This window comes from Mesocricetus auratus, unplaced genomic scaffold (assembly GCF_017639785.1).
Source record: "Mesocricetus auratus isolate SY011 unplaced genomic scaffold, BCM_Maur_2.0 Super-Scaffold_100024, whole genome shotgun sequence".
Taxonomy (NCBI): Eukaryota; Metazoa; Chordata; class Mammalia; order Rodentia; family Cricetidae; genus Mesocricetus; species Mesocricetus auratus.
In genome coordinates this window covers 9,289,769-9,312,499 of record NW_024429205.1, presented here as the reverse complement: position 1 = coordinate 9,312,499, position 22,731 = coordinate 9,289,769, and positions in this window count along the sequence as shown.

The window sequence follows — 22,731 nt, the reverse complement described above, 5'->3', positions numbered from 1 at the left end:
TGGCCTCCCCACTGTCGGTCTGGGGTCCAAGAGCTCTCCCCTGTTCAGATCAGCTGTCTCTGCTGGTTTTGCCAGCCCATTCTTTGCCAATTTGCTCATCACTACTCTCTCCCTGTCACTGGGTTCCTTGGGTTCAGTTCAGTGATTAATTGTGTGTTTGCCTCTGCTTCCATCAGTCACAGGATGAAGGCTCCCAGATGGTTATAGACATCAAGCTCATTATCAGGAATGGGCATTCGAGGCATTCTCTCCACTATTGCTTAGCTTGCAAATTGGTGTTATCCCTTTAGATCACTCGAGGTCACTCTGGTGCCTGATCTGTCCTCGATCCTATGATTCCCTCTTTCCCCTATTCTACCCCCACCCCCTCAACTTCCTGTTCCCCCATGACCAACTCTCTTCCTCTTCTCCCCCTTTCTTCTTCCCAGGTCCCACTCCCCCCCCACCCCTAGCCGTGTTCCCCATCCATTCAGAGGATCTTGTCTCAATCCTCTTCTCTTGGGTACTATGCACATATGCATATGTTTTAGGTTCTTTCCTGTTTCCCAGACTCTCTATCAGTGGAAGTGCAGACTGGCACTATCCTGATCCATGTCAAAAATCCATATATGAGTGAATACATACCATGTTTGTCTTTTTGCGACTGGGTTACCTCACTCAGGATGGTTTCTTCCAGTGCTATCCATTTCCCTGCGAATTTCAAGATTCCATTGTTTCTTTCTGCTGAGTAATACTCCATTGTGTAAAGGTACCACATTTTCTCTATCCACTCTTCAGTTGAGGGGCATCTAGGTTGCTTCCAGGTTCTGGCTATTACAAATAATGCTGCTATGAACATAGTGGAGCAGATGCCCTTGTTGTATGAACTTGCCTCATTTGGATATATGCCTAAGAGTGGAATTGCTGGGTCTAGTGGTAGATTAATTCCCATTTTCCTGAGGAATCTCCATACTGATTTCCAAAGAGGCTGTATGAGTCGGCACTCCCACTAGCAGTGGAGGAGTGTTCCTCTCTCTCCACATCCTCTCCAGCATAAATTGTCTTCAGTGTTTTTGATTTTAGCCATTCTGACAGGAGTAAGATGGTATCTCAGAGTTGTTTTGATTTGCATTTCCTTGATGGCTAAGGATGTTAAGCACTTTCTTAAGTGTCTCTTGGCCATTTTAGCCTCCTCTATTGAGAATTCTCTATTTATTTCTGTACCCCACGTTTTAATTGGATCCTTTGGTGTTTTGGAGACTTGTTTCTTGAGTTCTTTGTAAATTTTGGAGATTAGCCCTCTGTCAGATGTAGGGTTAGTGAATATCTTTTCCCATTCTGTGGACTGCCTTTTTGTCTTGTTGACTGTGTCCTTTGCCTTACAGAAGCTTTTTAGTTTCAGGAGGTCCCATTTGTTAATTGTTGATCTCAGTGTCTGTGCCACTGGTGTTATGTTTAGGAAGTGGTCTCCTGTACCAACTCGTTGAAGAGTATCTCCCACTTTCTCTTCTAAAAGTTTCAGTGTGGCTGGATTTATGTTGAGATCTTTGATCCATTTGGACTTAAGTTTTGTACAAGGCGATAAACATGGATCTATCTGCAGTCTTCTGCATACCAGTACCCAGTTATGCCAGCACCATTTGTTGAAGATGCTTTCTTTTTTCCATTGTACAGTTTTAGCTTCTTTGTCAAAAATCAAGTGTTCATAGGTGTGTGGGTTAAAATTAGGGCTTTCGATTCGGTTCCATTGGTCTACCTGCCTATTTTTGTGCCAATACCAAGCTGTTTTCAGGACTATAGCTCTATAATAGAGCTTGAAGTCAGGTATGGTGATGCCTCCTGAAGTTCCTTTATTGTATAGGGTTGTTTTGGCTATCCTGGGCCTTTTGTTTTTCCATATAAAGTTGATTAATGTTCTTTCCAGGTCCTTGAAGAATTGTGATGGAATTTTGATAGGGATTGCATTGAATCTGTAGACTGCTTTTGGCAAGATTGCCATTTTTATTATGTTGATCCTATCAATCCAATAGCATGGGAGATCTTTACATTTTCTGGTATCTTCTTTGATTTCTTTCTTTAAAGACACAAAGTTCTTGATATACAGGTCTTTCACTTCCTTGGTTAACATTATCCCCAGATATTTGATGCTGTTTTTGGCTATTGTAAAGGGTGATGTTTCTCTGATTTCTTTCTCAGTCACTTCATCATCTGTATATAATAGGGCCACTGATTTTTTTGAGTTTAACTTGTATCCTGTCACATTGCTGAAGGTGTTTATCAGCTCTAGGAGTAACCTTGCGGAGTTTTTTGGGTCACTTATGTAAACTATCATATCATCTGCAAATAGTGAAAGTTTGACTTCTTCTTTTCCTATTTGTATCCCCTTTATCTCCTTTTGTTGTCTTATTGTTGTAGCTAGAACTTCAAGTACAATATTGAAGAGATATGGAGAGAGTGGACAGCCTTGTCTTGTTCCTGATTTTAGAGGAATTGCTTTGAGTTTCTCTCCATTTAGTTTGATGTTAGCTGTTGGTTTACTGTATATTGCTTTTATTATATTCAGGTATGTTCCTGTTATCCCTGATCTCTCTAGGACCTTTATCATGAAAGGGTGCTGGATTTTGTCAAAGGCTTTTTCAGCATCTAGTGAGATGATCATGTGGTTTTTCTTTCGCAGTTTGTTAATATGGTGGATTACATTGATAGATTTTCTAATGTTGAACCATCCCTACATTCCTGGGATGAAGCCTACTTGATCATGGTGGATGATTTTTCTGATGTGTTTTTGAATCCAGTTTGCGAGTATTTTATTGAGTATTTTTGCATCGATGTTCATGAGGGAAATTGGTCTATAGTTCTCTTTCTTAGTTGTGTCTTTGTGTGGCTTGGGTATCAAGGTGATTGTAGCCTTGTAGAAAGAGTTTGGCAGTGAGCCTCTTGCTTCTATTGCATGGAATACTTTGAGGAGTATTGGAGTTAGCTCTTTGAATTTCTGGTAGAATTCTGCACTGAAGCCATCTGGGCCTGGGCTTTTTTTGTTTGGGAGATTTTGATGACTGCTTCTATTTCATTAGGGGGTTATAGGTCTGTTTAGATTGTTTATCTGTTCTTGATTTAGTTTTGGCAAGTGATATATATCCAGGAAATTGTCCATTTCCTTTAAATTTTCAAATTTTGTGGAGTACAGATTTTCAAAGTATGCCCTGATGATTCTCTGGATTTCCTCAGAGTCTGTTATTATGTCCCTTTTTCATCCCTGATTTTGTTAATTAGCATGCTCTCTCTCTGTCTTTTGGTTAGTTTGGACAGAGGTTTATCTATTTTGTTGATTTTCTCAAAGAACCAACTCTTTGTTTCATTGATTCTTCTCAGTGTTTTCCTGGTTTTAACTTGATTGATTTCAGCCCTCAATTTGATTATTTCCTGGCGTCTGCTCCTCCTGGGGGAGTTTGCTTCTTTTTGTTCTAGAACATTCAGCTGTGCTATTAATTCTATAGTATGATTGTTCTCCAGTTTTTTCATGTGGGCACTTAGTGCTATAAACTTTCCTCTCAGCACTGTTTTCAAAGTGTCCCATAAGTTTGTGTATGTTGTGTCTTCATTCTCATTGAAATCGAGGAAGTCTTTAATTTCTTTTTTTTATTTGTTCCTTTACCCAGGGATGGTGCAATTGTGCATTGTTCAATCTCCATGAGTTTGTAGGGTTTCTGCGATTTGTGTTATTGTTGAATTCTAATGTTAATGCATGGTGGTCTGATAAGATGCAGGGGTTTATTCCAATTTTTTTGTATCTGTGGAGATTTGCTATGTTTCCTATTATGTGGTCAATTTTAGAGAAGGTTCCATGTGGTGCCGAGAAGAAGGTATATCCCTTTCTATTTGGGTGGAATGTTCCATAGTTGTCTGTTAAACCCAGTTGGGTCATAACTTCTATTAGTTCTTTTGTTTCTTTGTTAAGTTTCTGTCTGGAGGTCCTGTCTAGCGATGAGAGAGGAGTGTTGAAATCTCCTACTATTAGTGTGTGAGATTTTATGTGCATTTTGAGCTTTAGTAATGTTTCTTTCACGAATGTAGGTGCCTTTGTATTTGGGGCGTAGATGTTTAAAATTGAGACTTCGTCTTGATGTATTTTTCCTTTGATGAATATGAAGTGTCCTTCTTCATCTCTTTTGATTGATTTTAATTTGAAGTCTAATTTGTTAGATATTAGGATTGCTACACCCACTTGTTTCTTGGGACTGTTTGATTGGAAGATCTTTTCCCAACCCTTTACTCTGAGATAACTTCTGTCTTTGATGTTGAGATGTGTTTCTTGTATGCAGCAGAAGGAAGGGTTCTGTCTTCGTATCAATTCTGCTAGTCTGTGTCTTTTTATAGGCAAGTTGAGGCCGTTGACATTGAGGGATATTAATGACCATTGATTGGTGATCCTTGTTTGTGCTTGATTTATTGTTAGTGAAGTTATTTTTTGTAGTTTCTCCTCCCTTTTTCTTTTGGTGTTTTGTAAAGTGTGATTATATATTGCCTGTGTCTTTGTGAATGTAGTTATCTTCCTTGGCTCTAGGTTTTCCTTCTAGCCTTTTCTGAAGAGCTGGATTAATGGATATGTATTGTTTAAATCTGGCTTTGTCATGGAATATTTTTTTCTCCATCTATGGTAATTGAGAGCTTTGCTGGATATAGTAGTCTGGGCTGGCATTCTTGTTCCCTTAGCGTTTGTAGGACATCTGTCCAGGATCTTCTGGCTTTCATCGTTTCCATTGAGAAGTCAGGTGTAATTCGGATAGGTCTGCCTTTGTATGTTACTTGGCCTTTTTCTTTAGCTGCTCTTAATATTTTCTCTTTACTCTGTAGGTTTGATGTTTTGATTATTATATGGCGAGGTGACTTCTTTTTCTGGTCCAGCCTATTTGGTGTTCTGTAAGATTCTTGTATTTTCATAGGCATATCTTTCTTTAGGTTAGGGAAGTTTTCTTCTATGATTTTGTTGAATATGTTTTCTGTACCTTTGAGTTGTATTTCTTAGCCTTCTTTTATACCTATTATTCTCAGGTTTGGCTTCTTCATGGTGTCCCATATTTCCTGGATATTTTGTGTTAAGGATTTGTTGGTTTTGAGATTTTCTTTGGTTGACGATTCTATATCCTCTAATGAGTCTTCAACACCTGAGATTCTCTCTTCTATCTCTTGTATTTATTGGTGATACTTGCATCTGTAGTTCCTGATCATTTACCCAGCTTTTCTATTTCCAGCATCCCTTCATTCTGTGTTTTCTTTATTGTTTCTATTTCAGCTTTCAATCCTTCAACTGTTTGAGTTGTGTCCTTAATTTTTTTTTTGGTTTTTTTCTTGGTGCTCTTTAGATTCTTTGAGGGATTTGTTTATTTCTTGAATTTTCCCCCATTTCATGGATTTTTTGTTTGTTTTTTCTTCTATTTCTTTAAGGGATTACCTCGTTTCTTCTTTGAGGGTCTCCATCATCTTCATGAAATAATTTTTAAGGTCTGTCTCCTCTTCTTCGTCTATGTAGTGCTTTTCAAGTCTTGCTGGTGTTGGATCCCTAGATTCTGGTGGGGTCATGTTGGTGTTTCTATTGCTGTGTGATCTCTTATTCTGTCTTCTTACTGTCTCTTCTTCCAGTCGGTGCTGGTGGGGTCTTTCTGTCTCCACTGGTCTCCTTCCTTCCTGCAGCTGAAGCTGGGGATGCTGACACGGAGTTTGGGTCCTGGTAGGGCTGATGTCGTTCCTGAAGCTGTACTCGCTGGGGTTGGGGTCTTGGAATTGTTGACGTCTTTGCTGTGTGGGCAGGTCTCCTGAAGCTGTACTCGCTGGGTTGGGGTCTTGGAAGGGCTGATGTCTTTCCTGAAGCTGGACTCGCTGGGGTTGGGGTCTTGGAAGGGCTGATGTCTTTCTTCTGTGGGCGGGTCTTCTGGATGCCAGGAGCGGCCCGGAAGATCAAGGGGATGGGTGTTGGGGGGGGTCCCGCCGGAGACGCAATCTCACCTGAAGCTGGACTCCCTGGGGTTGGGGTCTTGGAAGGACTGATGTCTTTCCTGTGTGGGCGGGTCTTCTGGGTGCCAGGACTGGCCCGGAAGATCAAGGGGATAGGTGTCGGGCAGTTATGAGGTACATTTTAACATGTTTACAATTGAGAAAAAATGTGTTGATAGCATTTAAAATTGAAAATTCAATTATTTAAGGCATGTTTTGACTTCAGCATGCTATTTGATTATATTTATTTAGTTGTTTTCATGTGCAAGCATACATGTACACGTTTGCATATGTTTTGATATACATGTCAGAGTAAGCATATGGAAGCCAAGGGACAACCATCTTTATCTGCTGAGCCATCTCACATGCCTGCATTAGCGGCCCTAATCTTTTTCCTTGAGATATTTCCTTGAGAAACAGAGTAAACTTCTTTTGCATGCATACTTGCAAAGGTATGATCAGTTACACTGAAGTTCTTGACTCTCAGCCAGCAAGAATCTAACTAAATCCAGGAGAGTGAAATACCCTTGCTTTTCTAACACACCCTTAATTTCCTCTGTCTTTCTATTATACCCTAGCATGACATAATGAGTACATTCTTCTCAGAGCACACAAAAGCATGCATTTTCTCAGTGGGTACCATTATCACATTTCTCCTTATTTCCACAGTCTCAGACATCTGTTCATCATAAGGGAGGTAAATGTGGTCTGAACATACAAAACAAGAGACTTCAGGTACATTGAAGCCCAAGAGCAGAAGAAAATACTATTATTGAAATTGAGTGTCAAACCAGACCCACCGGTAACTAATGATGAAGTAGTGGTATATTGTAGCAGATATTATGGAAAATTAAAGAGCCAGAGTAAAATGGCTTGGGATATAATAAATAGGAACACTGAAGCAGTTATGGCGTCCACTGTGAATCCAGGGTTAACCTGGCAGCATTTTGATATGTTGAAACCTGGAAATTGAAGTAAGTCATAACAAAATTTCTGCAGCCTAGATAAAAAAATAGAAGAGAATGTGTCTCTTACAAAAAAGTCAATGCGCAATGTTTTTGTTTGTGTGTGTGTGTTGTTGTTGTTTTTTACAAGAGTGACATCCGAATTTATTTAACTTAAGCAACAAAAATTTTACAGTTAAAGGAATTTGGAAAAGCCTGACATCGGTGGCTCATGCCGTTAATCTCAGCACTTGGGAGGCAGCCTGATGTACAAAGCCAGTGCCAGGATAGGCTCCAAAACACAGAGAAACCCTGTCTCAAAAAAAAAAACTTGGAACAATTTGTGGGGCAATGATTGACAGGTTGGAATGAGGTGATACTGGCAAAATAAAAATAATCAATATAAGGCATTTTGTTGATATTTCTCAGTAGCAACTTGAGACCTCTAAAGATAATAGTAAATAATTTCAGAATTCCCATCTTAAAAAAGAAACAAAGTTAGAGTGCTCACCATCACACTATGGAACCTTAAAATGTGTAGCCCAGGCTGGCCTCCAACTCGAGATCCACCTGCCTCTGCCTTCTTCAGAAAATCCTACCAGTCTGCTCCACCACAAAGCAGAGGCAGACACCCACAGCTAAACACTGAACTGAACTCCTGGCATCCCGTGACAGAAAAGGAGAACTGAGGAGCAAAGGGATGAAGATTGGACTGGTTTAACCCATAGAAAGAGTTGATCTGAACGGGAGGGAGCTCTTGGACCCCAGACTGATGCCTAGGTGGACAGCATAGGACTGATCCAGAGCCTCTAATGTGGGTGTCAGTGAGGAGGCCTAGGAAATCTATGGGGCCTTGGGTAGCCTTTATCCCGGGCATACAAATGGACTTTGGCTGCCCATCCCACAATGAGGGATGCTCTCTCAGCTTGACCTCTTGGGGGAGGGCCTAGGCCCTGCCCTGAATGAAATGACAGACTCTGGAGATCCTCCATGGAGAGCCTAACCCTCCCTGGGGATCGGAGTGGAGGTTGGGTGGGGGACTGCGGGGCCTAGTGAGGAGGGCAGGGGAGGAGAGGAGAGAGAGGGAGCTGCGATTGACATATGAAGCAAGCTTGTTTCTAACTTAAATTTAAAAAGCATAGAAAAAAAAGAAACAAACACAAACTATAGCATCCCTTGACTTTCTACTGTTCTATTAGTGGAAGGTTGCCTTAGAATGTTAATATTACAATTACCACTGAAGCAGAACCAGGGAAAGACTTGAAAAACATTAGAACACAATGGTAAGGTGATTGCAAATGACATGTGGTAAGCCTTAGCTTGAGAAAAGCTCACGGTGGTCATGGCTGCCAGAGGTGGGAAGAAGGTAGAGTCTAAAGAAATGGAAGTGTCTGTTATGGCACTGTATTTCCTATGTAGATTTCTGTAAGTGTATTTCTTTCCAGAGAGTGGTTTCTTTTACTCACAGTAATAATTAGGGAAAGTTTCTCTCCAGGCTCTAGATACACTCTTAGACCAGGTAGCTCAAATTTGCCTTTATAGCCAGGTCAAAGCTAGAAAAGATGTTCACCTCAGCACTCAGTCCCTCACCCGACTGTTGCTACTCAGTGCTGACTGATGTCATCTGTACTCCTTTGCTTCTCCCATACCACTCAGGCATTCTGTTACACTTGCCAATGGGGATGACTTATGCATGAGCCAAACAATGCTCATCTGATTACTCACATAAACAGCAACTCAGCAAAGCAATTTCAGTCATTATTTTAAACTAAAAGATTATTCTAGCATACTATTAATGAAGTTTCAAATAATCACATTAAAGAGTAAATTTTATGTCAGAGAGTTAATGAGTTACTTTTCATTATGCTATTATGTTATTTGTTTCATTGATAACAGGAGATTAATTTTCTAGACGTGGGGATAGTTGATGTGAATTCACAAGTGGGAAGTGGAAAAATAAAACAGAAAGAGTGTGGATGGCAGGATGTGGAAGAAAGAACAGCCATACTTGGAAATAAAATCACGCCCGAGGACCAAAAATATTAAAAAACCTGAATTTATCATTTATGAATCAGTGAAAAGAAAGCAAAAAAATATTGTGAGTGAATAAAATATAATCTGGAAAAAGAACTACTCCACATTAAGGCAAAAGTACCACAAGAATCAATTCTTTAAGATGACAGCTCTTCTTGCACAGAAGCTACATTGTACACTCAGCTCTTTACTCTCTTTCACCAGTCATGAAAATGAAAATTTAGACTATCTAAATAAAATAACTAAGTCAAAATAGGAAATCGTAACCTATTAAGAGAAACATACTGCAGCACAATCTTTCCCTACATCTCAGGTGCAGGAGTTGTTTTGCAGATGTGTCCATTGGGACTGGACTCCTCAACTCTCTATTTTGTTCAGTTGTGTTTTTCTGGAATATTCTCCATCTTCCTTGATGAAGGATGAGTAATGTACTTATCTGTAAGCTCAAGGACAAATATTGAGAATGTAGTTAGGGCTTGAGTAGGTTTAGTGAAGTGATAGTTGTTTTTCCTCCAAGTCTCTTGATTTCACTAGCCCTGGATAGATGCCTAGGTTTCTTTCTTAATTGACCATTAAGGAGAAACCAATACCCTAAGCATTTCTGAGTAAACTGATAAATCCCACTTCTTTTTTTCTTTTATCATTTTTTATTTTAATTTTAAATAGCTTGTTTTACATGTCAATCCCAGTTCCCTCTCCCTCCCCTCCTCCCACACTCCTCTTCTCCCCCCCCCCCCCCCGAGCCTCCCACCCTATTGCCAAATCCTTCCACATAGGGGATAACTAGAGTCTGTCATTTCACTCTGAGTAGGGTCCAGGCACTCCCTAAGAGTCCACGCTGAGAGAGCATCCCTCTTTGTGCTATGGGCACACGATGACTGTTTGTATTCCAGGGATAGACACTGATCCACAGCTCAGGGCCCCATAGGTTGCCCAGGCCTTCTCGCTGACACTCACATTTGGGGGGTCCAGATCAGTCCCATGCTGGCCTCCCCACTGTCGGTCTGGGGTCCAAGAGCTCTCCCCTGTTCAGATCAGCTGTCTCTGCTGGTTTTGCCAGCCCATTCTTTGCCAATTTGCTCATCACTACTCTCTCTGTCACTGGGTTCCTTGGGTTCAAACACACAGTGCTTAATTGTGTGTTTGCCTCTGCTTCCATTAATCACTGGATGAAGGCTACCAGATGGTTATAGACATCAAGTTCATTATCAGGAATGGGCATTTGAGGTGGTCTCTCCACTATTGCTTAGCTTGCCAATTGGTGTTATCCCTTTAGATCACTCGAGGTCTCTCTGGTGCCTGATCTGTCTTCTAACCTATGATTCCCTCTTCCCGCTATTCTACCCCCACCCACTCAACTTCCTGTTCCCCCATGACATACTCTCTCTTCCTCTTCTCCCCCTCTCTTCTTCCCAGCTCCCACTCCCCCACACCCCTCGCCGTGTTCCCCATCCATTCAGAGGATCTTGTCTCAATCCTCTTCTCTTGGGTACTATGCACATATGCATTTGTTTTAGGTTCTTTCCTGTTTCCCAGACTCTCTATCAGTGGAAGTGCAGACTGGCACTATCCTGATCCATGTCAAAAATCCATATATGAGTGAGTACATACCATGTTTGTCTTTTTGCGACTGGGTTACCTCACTCAGGATGGTTTCTTCCAGTGCTATCCATTTCCCTGCGAATTTCAAGATTCCATTGTTTCTTTCTGCTGAGTAATACTCCATTGTGTAAATGTACCACATTTTCTCTATCCACTCTTCAGTTGAGGGGCATCTAGGTTGCTTCCAGGTTCTGGCTATTACAAATAATGCTGCTATGAACATAGTGGAGCAGATGCCCTTGTTGTATGAATTTGCCTCATTCGGATATATGCCTAAGAGTGGAACTGCTGGGTCTTGTGGTAGATTAATTCCCATTTTCCTGAGGAATCTCCATACTGATTTCCAAAGAGGCTGTATGAGTCGGCACTCCTACCAGCAGTGGAGGAGTGTTCCTCTCTCTCCACATCCTCTCCAGCATAAATTGTCTTTGGTGTTTTTGATTTTAGCCATTCTGACAGGAGTAAGATGGTATCTCAGAGTTGTTTTGATTTGCATTTCCCTGATGGCTAAGGATGTTAAGCACTTTCTTAAGTGTCTCTTGGCCATTTTAGCCTCCTCTATTGAGAATTCTCTATTTAGTTCTGTACCCCACCTTTTAATTGGATCCTTTGGTGTTTTGGAGACTTGTTTCTTGAGTTCTTTGTAAATTTTGGAGATTAGCCCTCTGTCAGATGTAGGGTTAGTGAATATCTTTTCCCATTCTGTGGACTGCCTTTTTGTCTTGTTGACTGTGTCCTTTGCCTTACAGAAGCTTTTTAGTTTCAGAAGGTCCCATTTGTTAATTGTCGATCTCAGTGCCTGTGCCACTGGTGTTATGTTTAGGAAGTGGTCTCCTGTACCAACTCGTTGAAGAGTATCTCCCACTTTCTCTTCTAAAAGTTTCAGTGTGGCTGGATTTATGTTGAGATCTTTGATCCATTTGGACTTAAGTTTTGTACAAGGCGATAAACATGGATCTATCTGCAGTCTTCTGCATACCAGTACCCAGTTATGCCAGCACCATTTGTTAAAGATGCTTTCTTTTTTCCATTGTACAGTTTTAGCTTCTTTGTCAAAAATCAAATGTTCATAGGTGTGTGGGTTAAAATTAGGGCTTTCGATTCGGTTCCATTGGTCTACCTGCCTATTTTTGTGCCAATACCAAGCTGTTTTCAGGACTATAGCTCTATAATAGAGCTTGAAGTCAGGTATGGTGATGCCTCCTGAAGTTCCTTTATTGTATAGGGTTGTTTTGGCTATCCTGGGCCTTTTGTTTCTCCATATAAAGTTGTAAATCCCACTTCTTGATTGCCCTTGTGTGTCCGATTAGCTAAGTCTAGAGACACATCCAATGCAAGTAGTTAACCAACAAGTATTCTTATTATCTTCTACTGCTGACCCAACACCATTTTCACCACAGCATGCCAACTTAGTCTTACTTACACCAATAATTGAGCATCAACTAAGAAATCTCTTTGTGGTTTTAATGACTATTTTTCTCTGAGAACATATTTGCACTATGACTAAAAATTGGCTTGCCAGAAAGTTTGCTTTATAAACGGTGAAAATATTGAGCAATATAACCTAATAATTGTTCTAAAACTGTTAATTATATAAATAATTCATTAAAAATAAGCATAATAAATTAGCAAGTTATAAAGGCACATTCATGTCATCACAGCCCTGGGAGGTTAGGACAGGAAGAGCAGTAGTTCAATCTAAGATCTACTGAGTAGCCAATACACCTTGGGCTATATTAAGCTCTTCCTCAGAATAAATAAATAAATAGCTCAAAGTTAGAAGACTTGCAGAACATGAACAAGACTGGGATTTGATCCTCACTCTCCACACCCCCATGTGTAATTATTTTTAGATGCTACATAAAATTCCTCCAAACGACTGTGGTTTCTATTTAGATTTTGAAAGGTCACAGTTTAAAGTAGTAGGCATAGAAAGTCAATTTATCTTCTACAGGAGACATCAAAATTTAATTTTGATCTTTGAACAAAAAATTTAAATTCATATGAACACATGGATTTTGAAAGTTTACCAAAATTGCCAGCATCTTAAAGATATTATGATACTAAATAAGCACAGATTTCTGGTGCCTTCAACAAAAACTATATGCACATAACAATTCAAGTATTTAATGTGTCCTATAATCAAATAATATGAAAAAGTCTATGACCTATGTTATTGTAATGCAAAGTTACACACCATAACTTTTGTGAACAGATTTTTAAGGCAATTTTACATTTGTAGAAAAACTATAAAAAGATAATTCAAAAGTTGCATTAAAAAAGCTTGCCTGATGAAATAGCACAAAAGTAAATGCATTTATCTTGTCACCAAGTTTCATCACATGAGTTCAATCCTTAGAAATTACTGCTCTTAGTTGTACTCTTACATTCATTTTCTCACCATGGCATGAGTACACATACAAACAATATAAATATATAAATTTAAGAAATAAGACCACAATTACATCACGATACAGAAGACCTTCAATGCCCTAGCATTCCTTTGTGCTCAACATGTTTGTCTTCACTATTCCTTTCTTGTTATCTCCATGCATAAAAAGCAAGAATTATGATTGCTGGATTATGGGATTAGATTTTATTTTGTTTCATTGCCAAACTAACTTCCACGGTGGCTGCAATTTCTGTTCCCGTAATGGGTGAACAGAAGCTTATGTTGCTCATATCCTTCACAGGGAAAGGTGTTCCCAATCATTTGTAAAGTAGTTGTCATGGTTGAAATGAGAGATGTCCCCTATTGTCTTGAGTATTTGAATACTTGGTCCCCAGATGGCAGTGCTCTTTGGGGATGCTTAGGTGCTACAAGGTTGTTTTTAATCATGTTTTATCATTGATAAGCATTTCACTAGTTACTGTGGAAACTTCCAATTCTGCTGTTTCAAACTTTAGGTTTATGGAAAAGGAATGGTTTCTATAGTGCCAAATATATTTGTACACAGCTGCTACAAGTCACCATCAAAGATATACAGAAGGAGAAATTTAACTTTGAAAGATAATTTGGGAAAAGACCATAGGGCAAGACTTCATCCTGGCATTTCCTACTAAGTGTTAGGAAACACCTAACCTGATTCAGTAATGAAGAGGTGAGCTTACTACTATACTTGTATTTTTCTTCTTAGACGTAAGTATGAGATTTATTTGTGTTGAGAAAACTCTCTATCCCTGAAGCACAGACTTACAGAAAACTTTAAAGAATTTCCCAGTTTCATAAGGCAATGCAGTGAGAGGGACTGGGTGCACAGTTACAGATCTTACCACCAATAACCTTGGCTATACTATTTGGTGCCTTAACTTCTCCTCTATCCTCATTTGTAAAACAAGGCTATCTACAGTCCACTTATAGCATTTCAGAAACAATTAAATCAATCCATGCATTAAATCATCTGGTAAATATTAAGCACTCAGCATGTTTCTGCATTGTAGGTTTATATGAGGTATTTAATAGCTCCCTCTTCTACACATGAATTCCTAAATGAGGAAGCTTACCTCATTTCCATGAGCTCTCATAGAAGGTTCATTTGCTTTCATCAGTGCAGTCTTTAACACAAAAGTAAAACTGTCTTTTCCTTCTTAAATCTTTGTTTTCAACAAGATATTTTTATATCCTAATGTCTCATATGGTAATTCCATAAAAAATTAAGATGAGAATTCACTCATAACTCCAGTGAATAAAAGTTTTGAGAAGTTAAGGCTGATTAACCATGTGGATAGAAAGAGCATGAAGTTAAAGGAATTCTGAGTTATATAATAAATGGTGACTGCTTAACCATGAAAGTTACAGCTATTTAAATGGTAACAAAATATTAAAGGGAACTATTTATCACAAATAACACTATTTATAAACAATTCTTCCAAATGGTATTGATTATATGTAGAAATACTTTTTATTTCTCTATGAACCATGGTGTTAACAGGTCAGGTCACTTAATTAAGAGAAAATTTTTGTACATATGCACATATGATACATTTATACATGTTGTATATATATGTATGTGTGTGTGATATATGTACACATATGGGACATTTGTTATATAAGTACATGTTCACAGTTTATATATGGTATATATGAGATAGATATATATATACATAGCATATTATATACATATAATTTATATGGTACAAATACACAGAGTTTTTAGAAATTGATGGTGTGTTTTATTTAACTCTACAGTTCACGAGGCATTCAGGGAATATCTCATTAGTGGAGTACTTGGGTAGCATCAAAGATGCCCCGAGTTTGAACACCACTGCATCAAAAGAAGGAGGAGTCAGAGACAGGGAAGTAAGAGGAGAAACATAAGGGAAGGAAACATTAACTTATTTCCTATTCATGAAAAAATAAATGACAAAAAGTAGTTTTGAAATTTCATCAAAAAATATATATCTCTTTCCGTCCCCCCCTCTAAGACATGGTTTCTCTGTGTAGCTTTAAGGCCTGGAACTTGCTCTGTAGACCAGGCTGACCTCGAACTCACAGAGATAGCTTGTGTCTGCCTCTCAAGTGCTGGGACTAAAGGTATGTGCCACTATTTCCAGGCAAGAAATACTTTAGGTGACTTAACATATACAAGTTTAATTCAAGCAAGGTGAACATTTATGCATACATATAGTAGTCATGCAGAAATAAACTAGGATAGGATTTCTATCTATGAATCATAAACTCTAGGGCACTCAACTTCTAGAAGTACACTGGGATAAAAATAGATTTTATAGGTTTAGTGTTTGTTTTTCTTTTCTTCTTTGCTTTAGTGTCACCCAACTTTACCATAGCCCAAATCCTGCTTCCAAGGCATTTACTCACGTATTCTAGGCAGTACTCATTGTCCATGGCATGATTTCAACAGACCCCAGTTTCCAACCTTCTACTGGAAAATGGTGAGATGCAAATATGGGTTCTAAAGATTTATCTAAGGACCCTGAATTATCTTCTGTCGTCAATTATTTTCTTCCTTCATTTTGCTGAAGCCCACACCTTTAAATATCGTTTACACCAATGGATATGTCACAATTCACAGCAAGTACAGGCAACTGACAGTACAAAAATATTTTAACCAATTGTCTCCATATCTGTTTCTCTTTGTTTTTCCAACTTGGGCCACAGGAAAATTCCCTGAACAATAGACTGGGGCATCTATGATTTTATTTTTTTTATTACTTTAATTTTAAATAGCTTGCTTCACATGTCAATCCCAGTTCCCTCTCCCTCCCCTCTTCCCGCACAACCCCAGCCTCCTCCCCCAGCCTCCCACCCTATCTCCACTTCCTTCCACATAGGGGATATCCAGAGTAGGTAATTTCTCTCAGGGCAGGGTCCAGGCACTCCCTTAAGAGTCCAGGCTGAGAGAGCATCCCTCTTTGTGTTATGGACACACGAAGTCTGTTTGTGTGCCAGGGATAAACACTGATCCACTGCCCAGGGCCCCATAGGTTGCCCAGGCCTCCTCACTAACTCTCACACTCAGAGGATCTGGATCAGTCCCATGCTGGCCTCCCAGCTGATGGTCTAGGGTCCAAGAGCTCCCCCTTGTTCAAATCAGCTGTCTCTGCTGGTTTTGCCAGCCAATTCTTTGCCAATTTGCTCATCGCTCCTCTCTCTCTGTCTTGTATGGGGTCAGTTCAGTGTTTAACTGTGGGTGTTTGCCTCTGCTTCCATCACTGGATGAAGGTTCTAGGATGGCATATTGGTTAGACGTCAAGTTCATTATCAGGAATGGGCATTTAAGGTGGTCTCTCCACTATTGCTTAGCTTGCCAGTTGGTGTCATTAATTTAGATCACTTTAAATTATTAATTCTAGATGAATAGTAAAATTGCAGAGCAATTTCTGTAATATACTTTTTAGCTTTATTATTAATCATTAGAAAATTAACCTATGACCCACTGGAATGTCAAAAAACAGCATAGGGTCTGTTATTTATCATATATATCAATTGTCTATCTCTATCAATTATCTTTATGCCTGTGTGTTTATGTATATATCCTTTTATGCCTTAGAGAAAAAAATAATTTTTCCAGTAGTACCACATCTTTTACACATAAATTACACCCGAATCACTTCCAAGAGAGAAGACACAGCCTTCTACCAACTCACTCTTCCCAGTACAGGTAATGACTAAGATAAAGAGTTAAGGACCCACCAGTATCTTTCACTTTCAGGTAAACACATTAGGCACAGGGCTGTAAGCAGGGGGCATTCACCATGCTGAGATGAGCAGCACTTACTTAATTTCCCTCTCCCATAAGAACTGCTAAGTCTTATCTCTGACTGTTGGATGAAGCTGCATCATCAGCTCCTTGCTCTTGCTCTTTTGCTGTGAGAAGTACCAGATGGGACTCTGACGTTCCTGAAAGATGCAGCATGTGAATTTTATCTCATTTACATATCAAGACTGTTTCAAGTTTCTAATTGTCAATGATTCTGATCTGCACTTAACGTCTCATTGGCAACACATTTTCTGTAACAAACAAGCAAACAAAAAATCATAACACCAGAGTTTTTGATAAAGGCATTTTCTTAAGGTCTGTCCACACTCCCTACTTCCCACTCTTATAGCAAACATGTTAACTCGTCTTCAAAGTAAATAAATTACTAGACTTTTGTTTCTCTCTCTCATAAGGCCAGGCCTATCCCGTGTTTTTCTCATTTTGTAATATCTTACACTGATCAATTTCTATTTCTGCTGTAACAAGTTGCCACAAACAGTGGCAGAAAATAAAGCACATTGATATACATAATACAAAGACACAGACATAAACACTGGGAACTTTTAGTCTATGTTAAGAGAACATTTGACTGCTTTTAAAAGATTAATTATGAGTGAAGAGTTGGCTCAGGCAACTGATTACTGCTTTTCGAAAAAACCCAAGTTTGTTTCCAAGCACACCTGTCAGTCAGGTCACAACTGTTGGCAACTCCAGGTGCAGAGATATGTCACTTCTTCTGGCTGCCTCGGGCACTACACGTGCATAAATTAATACACACTCAGCTAAATCTTCAAAAAACTTTACAAATTCACTCGTTCTTCCTTAACCAATTATGGCTGGATTGTCTTCCCAGTCTTCAATTACAGTTTTGATTTTGATTTGTTTTGTTTTCTAGATATCATATTAGCATATCCTGGTTTATAGCAATCTGTCAGTATCATGGTTGAAAAAAAGCAATTACTCTCTCTTTGCCTCCACAGTTCTAATTACAAAAGTTGCCTTTGCTGTTGTCCTCTATGTCTACTTTATGTTTTCAATTCTTTGATCTCAGTTTTCAATAGTTTTTCAGCGTTTTTAGGTTTCAGAAATCTGCAGTGCACCTTGACCTGGTTAAAGTATGTGCGTGTGTGTTTATATCTAATAGCAAACTTAAAAAGTATGCAATCATGGTGATCAGCTTCCAGTTCATCTTCAGCCCTGCTCGCCAATCCCCATCTCACTTTTACCCCTTCTCCCTAGACTTCAACACAACAGCTGCTGATTCAGCATCTCTTGTTCCTGAGGCTCTGTTCACTTTAACCTTTATTTCATTTTCCCTCTGAGTAGCATTCTGTGTGACATTATTGTTTTATCTTTATTATCATGGATTTGTTATTTTCAATGTACATTGAATACTTAATTTAAAATGCAATTTAGTTCTACAAGGCCAATCTAATACTCTTTGTATGTTCATTTCTTCATTGAAATTTTTATATTTTTTTAGATTTCCTTTTTTTCATGAAAAACTAAATCTCACTTTGTGTGTGTGTGTGTGTGTCTACTGTCTGCCTATCTCTGTGTCTGTCTTTCTGTCATATACATGTATGTGGATGCTTTCAGAATACAGACGAGGGCATTGGATCTCCTGGAGCTAGGGTTACAGGCAGCTATGAGATTCCAGACATGGATTACAGGAATCAAACTTAGGTCATCTGCAAGTATAGCGAAGATCCAGAATAGCCAAAACAACCTTATTCAACAAAACAATATCTGGAGGCATCACCATCCCTGACTTGAAGATCTATTATATACCTGTAGTCCTGAAATCAGCTTGGTATTGGCACAAAAATAGACAGGTAGACCAATGGAATCAAATTAAACACCCTGATATTAACCCATACATGTATGAACATCTGATCTTCAACAAAGAGGTAAAAATATACAATGGAAAAAAGAAAGCATCTTCAACAAATGGTGCTGGCTTAACTGGATGCTAGCATGTAGAAGAATGTGGATACATCCATGTGTATTGCCATGCACAAAACTTAAGTCCAAATGGATCAAAGACCTCAACATAAATCCAGCCACTCTGAAACACTTAGAAGAGAAAATGGGTGGTACCCTTGAACGAATTGGTACAGGAGATGGCTTCCTGAACATAACACCAGTAGCACAGACAGTGAGATCAACAATTAATAAATGGGACCTCCTGAAACTGAGAAGCTTCTGTAAGGCAAAGGACACAGTCAACAAGACAAAAAGACCGCCCAAAGAATGGGAAAATATATTCACTAATCCCACATCTAACAGAGGGCTGATCTCCAAAATTTACAAAGAACTCAAGAAGCAAGTCTCCAAAAAACCAAAGGCTCCAATTAAAAAGTAGGTTACAGAACTACATAGAGAATTCTCAGTAGAGGAGTCTAAAATGGCTGAGAGGTACTTGAGAAAGTACTCAACATCTCTAGCCATCAGGGAAATGCAAATCAAAACAAATCTGAGATACCATCTTACTCCTGTCAGAATGGCTGCAATAAAAAACACCAAGGACAGATTATGCTGGAGAGGTTGTGGAAAAAGGAAAATACTCCTCCACTGCTGGTGGGAGTGCCAACTCATCCAGCCACTTTGGAAATCAGTATGGAGATTCCTCAGAAAAATGGGAATAAGCCTACCACAAGACCCAGCAATTCCACTCTTAGGCATATATCCAAAAGATGCACATTCATACAACAAGGACATCTGTTCCACTATATTCATAGCAGCATTATTGTAATAGCCAGAACCTGGAAGCAACCTAGATGCCCCTCAACTGAAGAGTAGATAGAGAAAATGTGGTACATTTACACAATGGAGTACTCTTCAGCAGAAAAAAACAATGGAATCCTGATAATTGCAGGCAAATAAATGGCACTAGAAGAAACCATCCTCAGTGAGGTAACCCAGTCACAAAAAGAAAAACATGGTATGTACTCTCTCATATATGGATTTTAGACATACATTTGGGTTGCCAGCCTACAATCCCATGACCAGAGAGTCTGGGGAACAGAACCTTCATCCAATGGCTGATGGAAGCAGAGGCAGACTTCCACAGCTAAGCACTTAGCTGAACTCCAGGAATCCAGTGACAGAGAGGGAGGACTGATGAGCAAAGGGGTTAAGACTGGGCTGGTTTAACCCCAAGAAACAGCTGACCTGACAAGGATTAGATTATGAATCCCAGACTGATGGCTCAGAATCTAGCATAGGACTGATGAAGACCACCTGAATATTGGTGTCAGTGAGGAGGCCTAGGCAATCTATTGGGCCTTGAGTAGTTGATCAGTATTTATCCCTGGCATACAAATGGACTTTGGGTGCCCATCCAACAATGAGAGATGCACTCTTACCCTGGACTCTTGGGGAAAGTTTTAGGCCCTGCCCTGGATGAAATAACAGACTATGGACACCCCCATGTAGGGCCTCACCCTCCCTGGGGAAATGAGAGGTTATTGGGGGGGGGTTGGTGGGAGGGCATGAGAGGCAGGGAGGGAAAGGGGGAGGGACCTGGGAGTAACCTGTGAAGCAACCTTGTTTCTAATTTAAATTTAAATTTAAAAATGAAAATTAAAAAAAGAAATATGTGTGTAAAGGATTCAAAATGAGTTTTAAGAATTGGACTTTGACCTGAGTAAATTGTTGCAAGAATAAAAAACAAGAATAGTGAGGAATCTTACCATGGGCCAACTCTCTAGCTCTTGTTTTTCTTCATTTAAGTGTTTTAAACTCCTCCTCAGAGTTAGTGTTTAGCCTAGTGATAAGTTGCATGCATAATATGCAGGAGGTACTGTGCTTGCTCTGCTACATGAAAAGTAAGTAAATAAAATCTTTCTGTGAAAAGCATAGCTGTCTTCATCTTTCCATTGCCATCTTTTGGTTCAGGCTTCTCAATCAAATTGAGTTTCCCTAATTTTCACTGTAGCAGCTGATCTTTGGAGGAAGCTTTCCTGTTTTAGTTATCAAGCAATGGTTCCCTCAGTCTAATTTCAGGTTTATTTTTAGCTTTTCGTTGCTGACACTGTCCCATGAAAGAAGGATGGGACACTTCTCCACATTGCTATGGCAGTTAGCGGAAGGACAATTCCCATTCATCAGATATTGCTTCCTGAAGGCCAAGTGTTTCCTTCTGTTCATGAATAGATTGGACTTAGAAGATGCTCCCCAGATGAGAGGAACAGCAAGGGCTATCTAGCTAAGATCCTCTTGTGGTCTACATTGACAGGCAGTCCTTCCTGCTTTGCTACTCTGTCCTTTGATGAAAGTGTGGATTCTGTTATCTCTCAGTGCACACCTCTCCTGCCAAAACATGGACAGATATCCTGCTGCCATCACAGAGTAAAGGCTTGGCATTCATCATTATTGACACAGGGGAAGATAAATGTTCATTACCACTCAGCATAGCTATGACTTTAACCCTCTGTGCTAGCTTAGGTCTAGTTGTATAAAATAAGTCTCGATGCACTTCCAAAAGTCAAAATCTTAAAGCTCATACAAGGATTCAAATCAGTATCTGAAGTAATCTCTTGGAATCTCCTCTTTCAGCAGGAGCCTATCTAGGAACTTCAAGCTAGAGTAACTGTCCCCGTTGTTCTGAATTCATTTATGAATTCCCTGCTTTGACCTTTAACAAACTTGTGGAGATGTATAAAAACATTAATAAGTTATTAGAACTATATTCATCTGCCAGTGATAAATGTCACTTTGTTACAGTACAGCCTCTCATATCATGCTTCATTTAAATCCAAAGGAAATTTTATAGTCCCTTGAGCTTCCAGGTGGCTCTTCCTAGGGTTCTACCAGAAACAACTAGCTGCTCATCAGCTATTTCCCAGAAAAGGGATGCTGACCATCTAGTGCTGTCACCCTGCTTGTTCTTGCACTTCTCTGCCACAAATGTGCCTTTTCTTCTGGCATGTTTATTTGTTATAGTAGAGACTTTGGAGTGGGTCCTAATAACTTTGTGCCATGTGTTTCTATTTTAACTCCCCTGACCGCAGCTGAGTTTCCTTGCTTTCAGTCACTCATCTCTAGAGTAATATTTAATGAGAAAATTTCTTTTGCAACCTCTCTCACGTTTCCTAAGTTCTCTCAAGCCAAGTATAGACATTTAATATAATACACTATAACTCATAACCTTTTAACCTTGAAACCAATTTTAGGGCATATTTAGAACAATTGTGGTGATATTACAGAGACCCTATACATTATTATCAATATCAATATTTAGTAATGACAATCAGTGAGCCAATATCTATACATTATTGTTAATTTATACTTACATCTGTACATTTATAATTAGTCTTACATCTGGACTTTACTCAAGTCTTTTTATTATTCTGGAATATACCTACATTGTTTTATTTTTCTAGCGTCTTTTCTTAAAATGTGCATCTCATATACTTTTGGTAACTAACTCTGGTCCTAAATTAATCTTAGAATTCTCTAGTCTTGACGTTTGAAGATTCTTGAATACCAAACCAATTTGTAGAGAATATTTGAACTGTATTTCTAACGTATAAAATTATTAGGGAATATAATAATTATTAGGGATTTCCCCATTCAAGATTAGAATACAGGGGCTATTTGACATGTGAAACTATAAGTGCTCAAGCATGATATTACATTCAAGTAATTCCAATGATGAAGACAACAAAGGCAGGGCTTCCAAGAATTCAATTCAGCTTAGCATTACAATGAGTTCTAGGTCACCCTGATCTGCATAAGATCCTATATCAACATTTTAAAAAGAAAATAAATGAAGAATAAAATTAAAAGAAAAGCCATAGCATAACTAATTTATTGAAAGGTTCAGAACAATTTCTGGGTGCTGGATAGAAAGATATTGAGAGTATTTGCTGTTCTTCCAGAAGAGTTTCTATTGGCTCACAACTGCCTCTAACTCCAGTTCCAGATGATGTGGTACCCTCTTGTGGCTTCTGCAG